Here is a 14,481-nt window from a genome sequence, read left to right on the forward strand (position 1 = left end):
GACCTTCTGTACCTGGCCCATCGTCCTTGCTCTGCTAACTGCCTACCACACTTCCAGTTGCCTGGGCCCCAAAACATGGGGCCATTCTTAACTCTTCCCTTTCTTTCCCCCACAGCCACCTCTAGGGTGGGCTGAATAATGGCCCTGCAGAGATGTCCGCATCCAAATCCTTGGAACCTGTGAATATGTGGCCTTGTGTGGCAAAAGGGATTTGTGAGAAAATGAAGGATTCTGAGATGGAGATTATCCTGGATTATTCAAGTGGGCCAATGTAATCACGAGAAAGGCAGGAGGGTGAAAGTCAGAAAAAGGAGATTTGAGGATGCAAGCACAAGTTGGAGCCATGTGCTTTGAAGACGGGGGAAGGGGCCATGAGCCCAGGAATCCAGGTGGCCGCTGGAAGCAGGAAAAGGCAGGGGAACAAGAATTCTGGAAGGAGTGCAGGGCCAGGTCTGGGTGCTTTCTATCACAGCGGCCTTTTATAAAAGCTATATTGGGTTTTATCACTATTCTGAGTATTTCCCTCCAGTGACTTAAAATAAAATCCATGTGCAATAGGCCTTCCATTCACTCACCACTGATCCCCTCCAACCCTGCTACCCTGGCTCACCATGTTTAGCCACACTAGCCTCCCTTCTGTTCACTCACTCAACAAATACTTACTGACTATTTACTATGGAGTAAACAATGTTCTAGATCAGGGTTCACAAACTGTGGGCCATAGGCAAAATTGTGTGGCTGCTTGTTTTTGTAAGTTGCGTTTAATTAGGGCACAGCCCCACCTTTTTAAGTATTGCCTGTAGCTGCTTTCGTGCTAAAATGGCCCAGTTGAACAGAGGCCATATATATGGTCCAGAAAGTCTCAAATATTTCCTATTGGATCCTTTACAGAAAAGGTTTGCTGATATTTTTTTCTATCAGTGCTGTCTAATATATATATGTAAAATAAGCCTCAAATTTGAGCCATATATATATAATTTTAAATTTTCTAGTAGACACCTTAAATAAGTTAAAAAAGAAGCAGGTGCACCCAGCCGGTGTGGCTCAGTGGTTGAGCATGACCCTATGATCCAGGAAATCGAGCTTCAATTCCTGGTCAAGGCACACGCCTGGGTTGTGGGCTCGATCCCCAGCATGGGGCGTGCAGGAGGCAGCGGATCAATGACTCATCAATGATGTTTTTCTCTCCCTCTCCTTTCCTCTCTCTGAAATCAATAAAGGCATATTAAAAAATAACTTAAAAAAACAGGTGAGATAAATTTTAATAATTTATTTTTATAACCCAATATGTCCCAAATACCACACATTTTTATGTAGAAAGCCTTTAAAATTCAGCATGCATTTTACACCTACTCCGTACCTCAGTTTGGGCGGCCCCTCCCAGGTGCCCACCAGCCCTAAGGGACCAGTGGCTCCCCCGTTGGATAGTGCGGTTCTAGACGCAGGGGACACAGCGTGGAAAGCAGGCACGTTTCCCCGCCACGAAGCTTACATTCCTGGTGAGAAGGGAGACAGTGAGCAAACAGGTGAGACGGATGTCACGCCTGATGGCGAGACGTGGTGATGTGGTGGCGGCAGAGCTGTTTTTAAACTGGGGAGGGGCCGCTGAGAAGCATTAACCTCACGGAAGAGAAGCCTGGGCTGTGCCCTCAGCCCGGGCTCCTGGCACGTCCTGCCCGTGGCAGTGAGCGTCTTTGCTTGCCCGGGGCTTTGGCCACTGGACACCTGACCGGGGTTTAGGAGGGGCTGTGAGTCCTGCCGGCCACCTCTGGCCTCCGGGGGAACTGGACCCTAAGGTATTGGTGGCTTCTGGGGGGGCCGGGGACAGAGGTCAGCTACACAGGCGATATGTGATTAGAACCCAGTACATTCTCCAGACACAAGCCGTGGGTGGCCTTCCCTGATGGGCAATGCTCTGTGCATATTGTCATATTTGGTGGCTGGGTCCTGGGCTCAATTCCCGGTCAAGGGCCTGTACCTCGGTTGCAGGTTCCCCATCCTGGGTCGGGGTGCGTGTGGGAGGCAATCAATAGATCCGTCTCTCTCATGTCCATGTTTCTCTTCCCACCCACCCCCTTACCCTCCCTTCCACTCTCTAGAAATCAATGGAAAAATTATCCTCAGGTGATGATTAAAAAAAAAAAAATTGCAACATCAGGATTAAGGCTTAGGTTAGGATTGTGTTTAGGGTAAGGGGTTGGGGATCAGGGTGAGTTTTAGTGTTTTGTTTAGGATTAGAGTTGGTGTGACTAGGGTTTTGGCTTCAGTGTTTAGCATCTGGTGTTGGACATGCTGGTTATGCTAAGATCAGGGCTCAGGTTGACTGTGTAGCCCATGGAATTCAATATTGGGAGTCCGTTTAGCTGGTGTGCACATTTGTATGAATTCTACTAAACAGCCAGACACACGCCCTCTTTCAACTTAATAACGGAGGCAATCAAGCGTTGTTTTGGAGATCAGAGGGAGAAAACGTGTAACCTTAGCAATTATAGCACGTAATTATCAACAAATTGTGCAAATCACAGAAAGACATCTACAGACACACAGGGACTGAAAATTACACCCCCCTGAACTCTTTCTAAAAGATAAATGAGAATGAAGAGCACTTTTGTGATAAGGAGGCATTTTATGTAGGGAGCAGTGATGAGCAATGAACCCAGTTATAAATCGTTAGATCTAAACACTCTTGGTAACACCAACAAGGATACAGTTTGGTGTGAAAAGTTAATAAGGAATTAAGCACATCATTTTCCAACACGGCAAGCCATGGGCAAGAGAAAGGGGAGAAGTTAGTGTCCAAAAGTGTCCCACTGATCTGAGAGGTAAGCAGTTGTTTAAACAAAAAGGGTTGTATACAAGCAGCAACCGATGAATGTGTGACTAGGTGGAGCAACACATCGACGTTCTCTCTCACCCTGCCTCTCTCTCTAAAACAAATTAAAAATAAAAGTGGCTGTAAAAGTGATAAATGCGCAAGGTAAAGACATTCAAACCTTAGGAAAGTGTGCGATTAAGAGTAATTAAACTCTACCCGTTGGTTTCCCTTCATTGCTCCCCTCAGATGGATTTACTTTTTTTTGCCCCTTTCTTCCTTCAGCTTTTCCCTTATTTTTTAATTTTTAAAATTTATTTTTTTTAAAAATATCTTTATTGATTTCAGAGAGAGGAAGGGAGAGGGAGAGAGAGAGAAACATCAGTGATGAGTCATTGATCAGCCGCCTCCTGCACGCCCCCTGCTGGGGATCAAGCCCGCAACCCGGGCATGTGACCAGGAATCGAACTGCGATCGCCTGGATCCTAGGTCGACGCTCAACCTCCGAGCCACACCCAGCAGGGCTTTTCCCTTATTTTGATGGACTACATCTTACGTATTATAAAAAGTATGTTTATTCCACCCTCACGTTGCATTGGTCTAGATTTCTATATCTGTGAAGGTCTGATTGTTGTCTTCTAACCCCAGGGCTGCTGGTGACATTCTTTCCTTTGCAAGTGACAACTTGGCTGCTGTTACCATTTATTCTTCTCATACCAGCACCTTTGAAGATTGCCTCTCCATTCCTGGTTCTGAAACTAGACCATGAAGCGTCTCGTTGTGGGTGTTTTTCCATTTAGTCTGCTCAGCACTTGGGGGGTCTTTTCCACCTGAAGACTGTGTCTTCCGTCACCGACATGCATTCACCCAACCCTTCATCGCAAACATGGGTGGTCAACCACTAACCACTAGACATATGTGCAAAAATCAACAACAAAATTGAGAAGGACCAAGATGAACAAATAGAGGAAAACAGATATAATTCAGGGAACCGAAAGTTTCAAAGTGCTGACTGGTCTCTCTCCAAGTCCACGACAGCGGAAACCTCAAATGGCCCAAAGTGCTGCTCAGTAATCATCTTTCTTTTCCCTATTCCACGCACTCCCTTCCTTCCCTAGACAACGATTTTATGTCTTTACCTCTCTCTCAGGAATTCCAATCTGGCCTCCCCCATCCTCACCCTCGGCAGATTGCCTTGATTTCCCTGAGAATTAGAACAGTCAGAAGAGAATTCTCAGGAGCTCCCACCACGTGGTCAACCCAACGCGCTGGTCCACTCCCATGTGCTCTACCTTCCTCCCTATTACTACCGAGGACTTGTCTCCACTCTTGGCTGAGCCCAGCTCCTTCCCTTGTGCTCTGGATGTTATCCCCTCTCTTCTCCTTAAGGACACAGCTTCAGCGCTCTCACTTTCTCCAGTGCCCAAGTTTTGAAAGGGATACTCTGCTTGTCTCAGTCCAGACTATACGTCGGTTCATCTTGAGTCTGGGATCTACCTCTCGCCCAATCACCTTTGGTCAGGGCAGGGAGCCAAGTTACAATAGTTCACAGGGAGGGCCTCACAGGGCTGGAGATGAGATAAAGCAGCTTCCCCAAGAAGAGAAAGTCCTAATGAGGACTCAACACATTGGGTACCTTCTATAGTCATACATTAGGTTGTCAGGGGCAGTTTTTATCAGTTTATTCATTTTAAGAAGTGAGAACATTTGGTAAAGGCTCGGTGAATCTAAACATGAAGGATCAGTTCGGTTCATGGACCATTATTGGGAAACACTGATCTAAGGCCAGCACTCCAGTTTCTCAGATGAGTAAACTGAGGCCCAGAGAGGACAAGAGACTTGTCCTCATTTACATGGTTGAGTTGGGACTAGAACCAGGCTGGCACTCCGGTGGAGGCCTAGGATGCACAATTTCAGGAGGGCCTCACTCTGAGTCATGCAAATGCCCCAGGCACCTCCCTTGTCTCCCTCTAAGCCCAGCCTAGATGAGAACGCTGGGGTCCCACCCACCAGGAGGGACAGGTCATGTCCGGCTTGGAGGGTTTGGGTGAGGGGGACGTATGGCGAGTTTTCCTGTAATGCTGCCTTCAGGGAGAAATACGTTCCTGAGGAAGGCTGGCTAAGCTAGTTTCCCCAAGGTGAAGGATCAGGCACCTTGGAGTCACTGTTCACTGGAGAAGCCGGAATTACCTTGTGTACCCAGAGCACTGAGGGCCCCCCAAGACCAGGCACAGGGCTCCTTGCCTGGGTTATGTTTAGCTGGCTGCTGAGGCTTGCAGCATTTCTGAGACCTGGGGACAGATGCTTCTCTTTTCCCCTCATAAAAATAAGCCTTCAGCCTGACCAGTCTTACAGGATCTGTTCCTGCAGAAATGAGACACGTACGGTCTGGGTTGCTCCAGTCTCCTGTCTGGTGTCTGCTTCCTGCCTGCAGAACTGCTCACTGAGACTTTTACCACAGGAGGATTTTCAGAAAGTTAGTACTGGCTTTGTTGTTGGCTGAGGCAAAACAAAACAAAAAATACAAAAAAAACAAAACAAAAAACCCCCAGCAAGATGGTCCATAAGACAAAAAAGAAATAAAGGAGAAACAAAAGAGAAACACCTGGAACCACTCTGTGGCCTGCCTTCTGCCATCACCTGGTCTAAGGCACAATCTTCTCTCACCTGGACTCTTGCTCCACTCTCACCCTGATTTAGTGTATTCTCAACAAGGCAGCCGGAGGGATTTGTGAAAACATTAAAAAAAAAGTGCAATAAAAGGCATTCAGATTGGAAAGGAGAAAGTAAAACTATTTCTATTTGTGGATGACATGTTCTTGTGTCTAGAAAATCCTGAGAAATCTAAAAACGATTACAACTAATGAATGAGTTCACCAAGGTTATAGAATATGAGAGAAATATATGAAAATCATTTGCGTTTCTATATACTTGTAATGGACAATACAAAACTGAAATTAAGAACAATTTCATTTAGAAGACCACCAACCAAAATAAAACACCTGGGAAGAAACTTAACAAAGGAAGTGCAAAATTTACGTACTGAAAACTACAAAGCATAGTTGAAAGAAATGAAAGATCTACACAAATGGAAAAACATCCATGTTCATAGTTCAGAAGACTGAATATTGTTATGATAGCAATACTCCCCAAATTGCTCTGTAGATTTCATGTAGTCCCTATCAGAGTCCCAACTGGCTTTTTTTAAAAAATAGGAATTGACATGCTGATCCTAAAATTCATATGGAAACTCGAGGAATCCGCAATAGCCAAAACAATCCTGAAAAAGAAGAGAAAGTTGGAGAACTCACCCTTTTTAATTTCAAAACTTACTACAAAGACATGATAATCAGACAATGTGGTGCTGGCATCAGGAAGCCAACATGACATGCTGATCAATGGAATGGAACTGAGATTCAGAAATAAGTCCATATATCGGGGGTTAGTTGATTTTTGACAAGGATGCCAAGACCATTCAATGGGGAAAGGACAATCTTTTCAACAAATGGTGTTGAGACAACTGGGGAGCCACATGCCAAAGAATGAAGCGGGAGTCCTACTTTACACCATGTACAAAAATTAAAAATGGATCAAAGACCTAAATGTAAAAGCCAAAACTATAAACTGTTAAAAGAAAACATAGGTATAAATCTAACCCTGGCAGTGGATTCTTTGCTATGACACCAAAACCATATGCAACAGAAGAAAAAGAGACACTGAACATCATCGAAATTAAAAACTTCTGTGTTTCAAAGGATATTATCAAAGTGAAGACAGTCCACAGAGTGGAAGAAAATATTTGCAAATCTAGGATATATAAAGAATGTCTGTAACTCAGTAATAAAAGGACAAATAACCTAATTTAAAAAATAGGTGAAGGATTTGAATAGATATTTCTCCCAAGAAGGTAAACAAATCGCCACCAAGGACATGAAAAAATGCTCCACATCATCAGTCATCAGGGAAATGCAAATCGAAACCACAGTGCAGAAGCACTTCACACCCGCTGTGATGACTAGAATATAAAAGTAAGGTGGTAAGTGTTACCAAGAATGTGAAGAAAGAACCTCACATATTGCTGGTGGGAGAGTAAAATGGTGCAGCCACTTTGGAAACAGTCTGGAGGCTTCATAAGAAGTTAAACTTATAGTTACCCTTGGACCCAGCAATTCTACTTCTAGGTATTACCCAGGAGAAATGAAAACAAATGTCCAAAGAAAAAATTGTATACAGATGTTTATAGCAGTATTATTCATAACAGACCAAAAGTGAAAATAACCCCAAACTCTATTTACTGATGAGTGGGTAAACAAAATGTACGTGCTTACAATGGAATATTATTTGGCCATAAAAAAGGAATGAAGTACTGACACACGCCACAGCACGGATGAGCCTTGAAGAAATTATGCTAAGCGAAAGAAGGCCACATACTGTATGATCCCATTTATATGAATTGTCCAAAATAGACAAATAGAGCCAGGAAGTGGATTAGCGGCTATGTAGGCCTGGGGTGGGGGGTGACAGAAAGATTGAGGAGTGATATCTGAAGGATGAGGGGTTTCTTTTTGAGGTGGTGATGAACGTGTCTGGAAAATGACTGTGACGATATGACACAGTTCTGTGATTATACTATAAGCAATGAGCTGTACACTTTAAATTGGTGAATTGTATGTTTATAAATTACATCTTATTAAAGTTATATATCTTTATATTCTATATCTCTCTATCTAGCTAAGTCTGTATGTCCTTTGCTAAGCACCCTCCAGGGGCTCCGATTTCACTCAGAAGAGTGAATTTTAGTGTCCTTAGTGACCTCCAGGGCCCAGCAGGATCTGGAACCCTATTGGCTCTCTGGCCTCTTCTACTCCTTGGCCCCTCTTTGCTGTTCCTCTCACTGGACGGCTTTTCTCCCCGATAACTGCAAGGCTTGTCCCCTCCCTTCCTTCAGATCTCACTCAGGTGCCACCTTCTGGATGAGACTACTCTGGCCGTTAAAAACGGTCCTTCTCACCCCATTGCCTCGCTCTGTTTCCCTTCCCATAGCCCTTAACCATTTTCTTAGCAGGCACTCGAAATATTTAACGACCTGAGCTATAGGCGAACAACAGGCCCTTTCCTGCGTAGTTGGCCCGGCTGGAGCCGTCCTTCCTGAAGCCCCTCTGAAGCCAGAACAGAGCTGGGAGGCCGCGGGGAGGCAGATGCCCGGTGGGCAGAGCCAGGGACCCAGGAGCCGGAGGCAGGCCCCGGGCAGGCCGAGCCCCGGGAGTCCACTCCCCTGCCCGGGGGAAGGGGGCCGGGAACCCCCACTTCACGCCTGGCGCTGTGGCTTTTCACTGCTGCACGACGCAGCGGATCCTTGACACAGTTCGCTGGGCCAGTGGGAGACTTGCTGAAGGGCTGAGCATGATGAGTGAGAGCAGAGAGGGGCCCAGGATGGCCGCGGGCCGGGGGTCTGGCAATGGGGGGTAAGGCGCCTCAGGCCACGGCGGGGACTGAGCGGGAGTCAGGCGGTCAGGGCGGCCCGTGCTGCTCTGAGAGGTTTACTCGGGTGCAAAGGGAGGGAGATGGCCAGGAAACAAGTGACAGACGAGTGTGCAGGAGGGACGTCCAGGCGGGGGGGGGGGGGGTACATTTCAGAGGCGTCAGCGGATGAAGGATGCTGCCGTCCGTGGGCCGGGCTGAGCACCGGGGGGGATAGAGACAGAACAGTGGAAAGACCGGGGCTGAGCCGGGGTTGCTGGGGCCTTAGGGGACAGGGCAGGCGAGACTTCAGGAGAGGGTCCGGCGAGAGGAGAGAAAAGTCAGGAGCGTGAGGGATTCTGGGGACAAGGCACAGAGTGTGTCCAGGAGGAGGAATCGGTCAGTTGTGTCAAAAGCTGTTTCCAGGTTAAGGTGAGAACTGAGGACTGACCCAGAGAGGCTGGCAATGTTGCAAAGGGCCTTGGCCAGAGCGGTTTTGGCGACAGCATGCGGGCCAAGGTTTGATGGTCGTGCATTTAGGAGAGAATAGGAAGAAAGGAATTGGGGTCAGTAAGCAGAGGAGAAAACTTTTTTTTTCTTTCTTCAAAAAAAGAGTTTTTCTGTGAAGGAGAACAGGGAAATTGAGTTGTGGTGCAGAAGGGGAAGTGGTGTCAAGAGGCATTTAAAAAATTTAATACTTTATAACATTCTTGTCAGTTTTATTTTAAGTTATTTTTTAAAGTCTTTATTGGAGGTAAGAGTAGATTCACATGCGGTTGTAAAAAATAATACAGAGAGAGCCCATATATCCTTTACCCAGTTTCCCCAGATGGCAACATCTCACACACGGTGGTACAATGTCAAAACCAGAGTCAAGATGCAGTGTTTGCGTCAACACAGAGAAACGCGATGTCCTTTAAGAGCCACACCCCTGCCCCCGCCTCAGCAACCACTAACACGTTACCCGTCTCTGTAATTTTGTCATTTCTAGGATGTTGTTATAAAACAGAATCACAGAGCATGTGGCCTTTGGTATTGGCTTCCCCCCCTTTTCCCCTCAGTGTAATTCTCTGGAGCGTGGGGCCAGTGGGGCCAGCCCCCGGAGCAGGTGTTCACTGAAGTCCAGGCACGCGCGCCCAAGGTGTCCCCTGCGACCTGCGGAGCCGGCCTGTGGCGCTGGCGGTGGGTGGCCGCGAGATCCTCAAGGCGAACTCTGATTCTACGATAGCTGATGAGGGAACGTGGACTTTGGAGGACAGAAAAATAGTTCGTATCGTTCTTACAAAGACAAAGAGAGATGCAGCAAATTGTTGGACTTCTCTTCTAGAATCTGAATATGCAGCTGATCCTTGGGTGCAAGATCAAACGCAGAGAAAACTTACATTAGAGAGATTCCAGAAAGAAAATCCCGGTTTTGACTTCAGTGGAGCAGAAATCTCAGGAAACTACACCAAAGGTGGACCCGATTTCTCAAATCTGGAGAAATAACTGCTGGGTTTTTTGCTGCATTCTGTGGGCTCTAGTAGATGCTGTCGACTTCATCGAAGGAACAGATTATGTGGTGGAAGAAAAATGTGGATGCTCACAGTTAACAGATTGCAAAATCTATTTAGATGTGGTTCTACAAATTGCATTCAAACATGATTTACATAGGAAGCCTCTTAAATATTGTGGGAACTATTCTATTGATAGATGGTAACTTTTTTTGGACTTCTTTTTGCTCAGCATGAAGTTTCGTATGCTGCATTTTACTGATTTTTATACTTAAACTATATTTTTAATACAAAAAAATTAGGGCATAGGTCATATGAAATGACAGGGTGCATTAGGAAAAGTTCAGTTTTTTCTTGTTCATAAGTGTGATGTAGGAATAATTTTCAATAAACTTTTCTAAATAGGAAAAAAAAATATTTTAGTTGTTTCCAGTTTTTGGCTTTCACAAATAAAGCTGCTATAAACATTGGTACACAAGTATTTTGTGTGAACGTAAGTTTTCATTTCTCCTAAATTTCTATGAGTACAACTATTGGGCCATATGGTAGTTGCATATTTAGTTTTTAAAGAAATTGCAAACTGTTTTCCAGAGTGTCCGTACCACCAGCAATGTGTGGGTGATCCAGTTTCTCCACATCCTTGCCAGCACTTGGTGGTGTCACTGTTTTTTATTTTGGCCATTCCCATAGCTGTACAGTAGTAGTATCTCATTGTGATTTTTCATTTGCCTTCTGTATATCTTTTATGGAACTGTCTCTTCATATGTTTTGCCCATTTCTGAATTGGATTGTTTGCTTTTTTACTGTTAAGTTTTGAGAGTTTTAAAAAATATATTATTGATATTAGTCCTTTGTTGGATATGCAGCTTGCAAATATTTTCTCCCACCCTATATCTTGTCTTTCTATCCTTCTTACAGTCTTTTGCAGAACAAAATTTTAAATTTTGATGATCTTCAATGCATTGATTGTTTTCATTTTATGGATTGTACTTTTGGTGTCAAGTGTGAGAACTCTTTGTCTAGCCCTAGATCCTGAAGATATTATCCTGTCCTTTTTTCCTAAAAACTTTATAGCTGTTTTTACATTTAGGTTTGTGATCTATAATAAAGTGTGAGATTTAGGTTAAATTTAAGTGAATTTCTTGTAGATAGCATATAGTTTAGTCATATTTTAAAATCCCTTCTGCCAATCTCTGTATTTTAATTCATATATTTAGACCATTTTCATTTAATGTAATTATTGATATGTCAGGACTTAGGTGTACTATTTTATCTTTTGTTTTTCTCCCTTTTTGTTTCTGTTTTCTCTTTATTGTCCTCCCATGGAACACTTTTTAGAAATCAATTTTGATTTCTCTATAATGTTTTTGGGTCAGTTCCTAAAGGCCAGCACCACTTCCCCTCATGCTCTCTGGCCTTACCAGGGAGGCTAGAGGCCTGTCCCTGTGCTGTGCTGACTCTGATGCAACTCGTGACACACCAAATACAGGTCATTTTTCATGTTGGCTTTCCCAGTAGATGGTGAACTCCCCAAAGCTCATCTCCAGGCTTCAAACTATGTGGGATCCATATGAATAATTATGTAAAATACATGCCTATCCAGGGGGGAACCTCAGGTTGAGAGGGGGAACTCTGGTCTAGGATTTGGGGAAGGGGCAGAGCGCTCTCTGCAAGGAGGGGGCCGTGAGGGTTGGGCGGGGGACACCTGTGTTCTCAGACTTTTCCTCTCTCTTTAGACAGGAGATATAACTCATGGCAGGCAAGTGATGGGCATGTGAGGAACCAGAAGAACTTGTACAGGAGAAAAATAAGCAACAAACAAAAACCCTGTTGACCTTAGGAAGTACCGAGAGATTACTCAGCGACGTGCAGGGCAATGCCTTCTGCCACGAAGAGCCTGGGTTTATATTTCTTTGAAAAGGGGCTGAGGGAGTGGTTCTATTTCCTGCTAAGGGCTGTACACCTCCTGAGACCCCAGCAGCGGTGGGCATCTTCTTCAGCTGAGAAGTGAGAAGAACACACCCCTCCCCATGGTAGAGAACACGCCAGGGTTGCTGGTCACCCCTCCCCTCCTGGGTTAGTGTGGCCGGTTGGATGAGGCGACCTTGCTTCCAGATGCAAAGACTGCTGGTTAGAACAATTTGAGCTGCTGCTCAAGTGATGATTACAGATGGACCTTCCTGGGTGAGGTTTCACAATGTAGGAGAAAAGGCATCAATAGTGATGGATTAACTAGAGAAACTGGACATTTAAGGATGTTCTTGATGGACAGTTGCAGGGCAGTAGACTCAGGGCCTTAAAAACAGCACTCACCCCAGAGAAGAAATAAAGAACTGGCAAGGAGTGAGAGCTGGGGTCATAGTGGACACCAAGTGGTGATGGAATTAATGACCTGCAAGTAGGAATGTGGCAGAGAAGGAAATGGGTTCAGGCCTTAGGAAGGGTGAGGAAGTAGCTGAAATGCTTACAGATCCTGGAAGGAAAGTAGAAGATCAGAATCTTGTGAGAATGATAACCATCTTCAGAGGTTCAGGAAGATCATGAGATCTTGTGCAATTGTTTCCTATTTTCAGAGGGAAACCAGCTAAGAGGGGCCTTTTTGTGCTTTTAGCAAAATTGAGGAAGGAGCTAATGGACTTAGCAGCCAACAGATCATTAAAATACACTCTGATGATGATGGATTATCATGGGATTTTTGGCATTTCACCTGGAAAGGGTTCCAAGAATTGAGTGTTGTTAGTTGTTGTTTTTTTTGTTTTGTTTTTTTAAAAAACCTTCTATTTCCATCTTTTTATAGGTATGAATAATTAAAAAAAGGAAATAGAATTGTTGCCAAACTCTGTCTTATTCTAGCAATAAGTCATATTCACCCATGGACAGTGAACTAATTAGGAAAAGGCACACCTATTTTACTAAGGTGTATTTTCAATAAACTTTTAATTTTGATGTTCACTATTTATCAAAACATATAAATATGTAACTTTGATTCAATGTATACTAATAATTATAATATTCAATCCAGAAGAAACTTTTTTTGAACAACACTTAGTCTTATAATTAGGATATTTAAAAAACACATTTTAGATAAATTGATGATTTGTTTAATACAATACTTTATTGAAAGGTAAATGGATACTCATAATAAAAAATTCAAAGAGCACAAAAGTGTCTGGGCTGAAAGTAAGTAATCTTTAGAAGTGAGGGAATTATTAAAATAGTCTAAGGGACAAGGTAATAAGGGAGTTGGATGTACACTAAATATCCAACCTTCTTACTGGAACCAAACAAAGCCAGAACAAGGGGGATCCTGTACTCCCCTGTGCCCACCTGTCAGAGCACACTGGCCACAGGAGACTGTAGGGAGCTGTCTATGGGTTTGGCTCGAACTGAACCTCATGTTTTCATATGTAAAATGAGGCTAATAATTCTGCCTGCCACACCCCAGGCACCCAGACTTCTGCAAAGGAATGCCATATAAAATGGGGATCTATCAACTGCAAATTGCTGTGTTATTAATTACTGAAGAATTACTACACTAAACTTCAAAGCAAACCATAGGACTACTGGGGATTCACTGAATTCACTTCAAATCAACCAAATTGTATTGCAATGTCTACATTGCATTGGTTCCTGCGATGGTTAATTTTATATGTCAACTTGGCTAGGCTATAGTATCCAATTGTTTGGTCAAACAACAGTCTAGATGTTGCTTTGAAGATTTTTTTATATGTTATTAACATTTAAATTAGTAGACTTTGAGTAAAGCAGATTACCCTCCAGAATGTGGGTGAGCCTCATCTAATCAATTGAAGGCCTTACGAGGGAACAGCGAGGTTCCCTGAGAAAAAAAGAATTGTATCTCTAGGCTGACCTGCAGATTTCAGACTTGCCAGTCCCTACAAGTGCATGAACCAATTCCTTAAAATAAATCTCTCTCTCTCTCATATCTATATATATAAAACCAATAGGGTACAAATATACATATATAAGTATATATACACATACATGCATATATATGTATATATTCTTGGCTGTGTTGTGGATATACTTTTGAGAACGCTGGAAGGACAGAGAGGTTAAAAAGCTGGCCCAGGCTGTAGGATAAGCGAATGTTTGAAGGCTGGAGTATCTGGGTGGAGAGCTACCGCACTGAGTCAGAGGCTGAGACAAGACCAAGGTGTGGGTAGAAGAAATGGGACCTTTTTACTCAACCAGATCCTTTCGCCCTCACGTCCTCTGTCATGCTGTCCTTCTGATCCCCCTCCAAGTAACACTCATCAGGAGACCACCAGAGAGCGGAGCTGAACTGGACAATGACCGTGTCCCAAGCAGGCAAAGCCCCTCTGGGGGAGCGGGGTGCAGCTTGGACAAAGGCACTTTGAGGCAAAAGTGGTTTGGAAAGTGCCCATCTAAAAGAGAAGAGCCATCTCAGGGTGAGACTGTGTCCCATGGCCTTTATTGCCCAATTCCCTAGGTTGCAAGGGGTGAAAATTCAAATCAAACTGAAGTAAATATAAAAAGGGACTTCACTGGCTTATGTAATGAAAAGCCCAAAGTCTGGGTGTGATGGGATCCAGGCCACTAAGCTCTGTCATCAGGGCGCAGCCTCTTTCACCATCTTTTGGTTCTGCTTTTCTTTGTGTTGGCCTCATTCTCTGCAGATTCCTCCTGAGTGGTAGTAAAACAGTGACGAGCGCCGGGCCGGGTGTGGCTCAG

The sequence above is a fragment of the Miniopterus schreibersii genome (genome assembly GCF_964146895.1).
Source record: "Miniopterus schreibersii genome assembly, chromosome: 15".
NCBI lineage: Eukaryota > Metazoa > Chordata > Mammalia > Chiroptera > Miniopteridae > Miniopterus > Miniopterus schreibersii.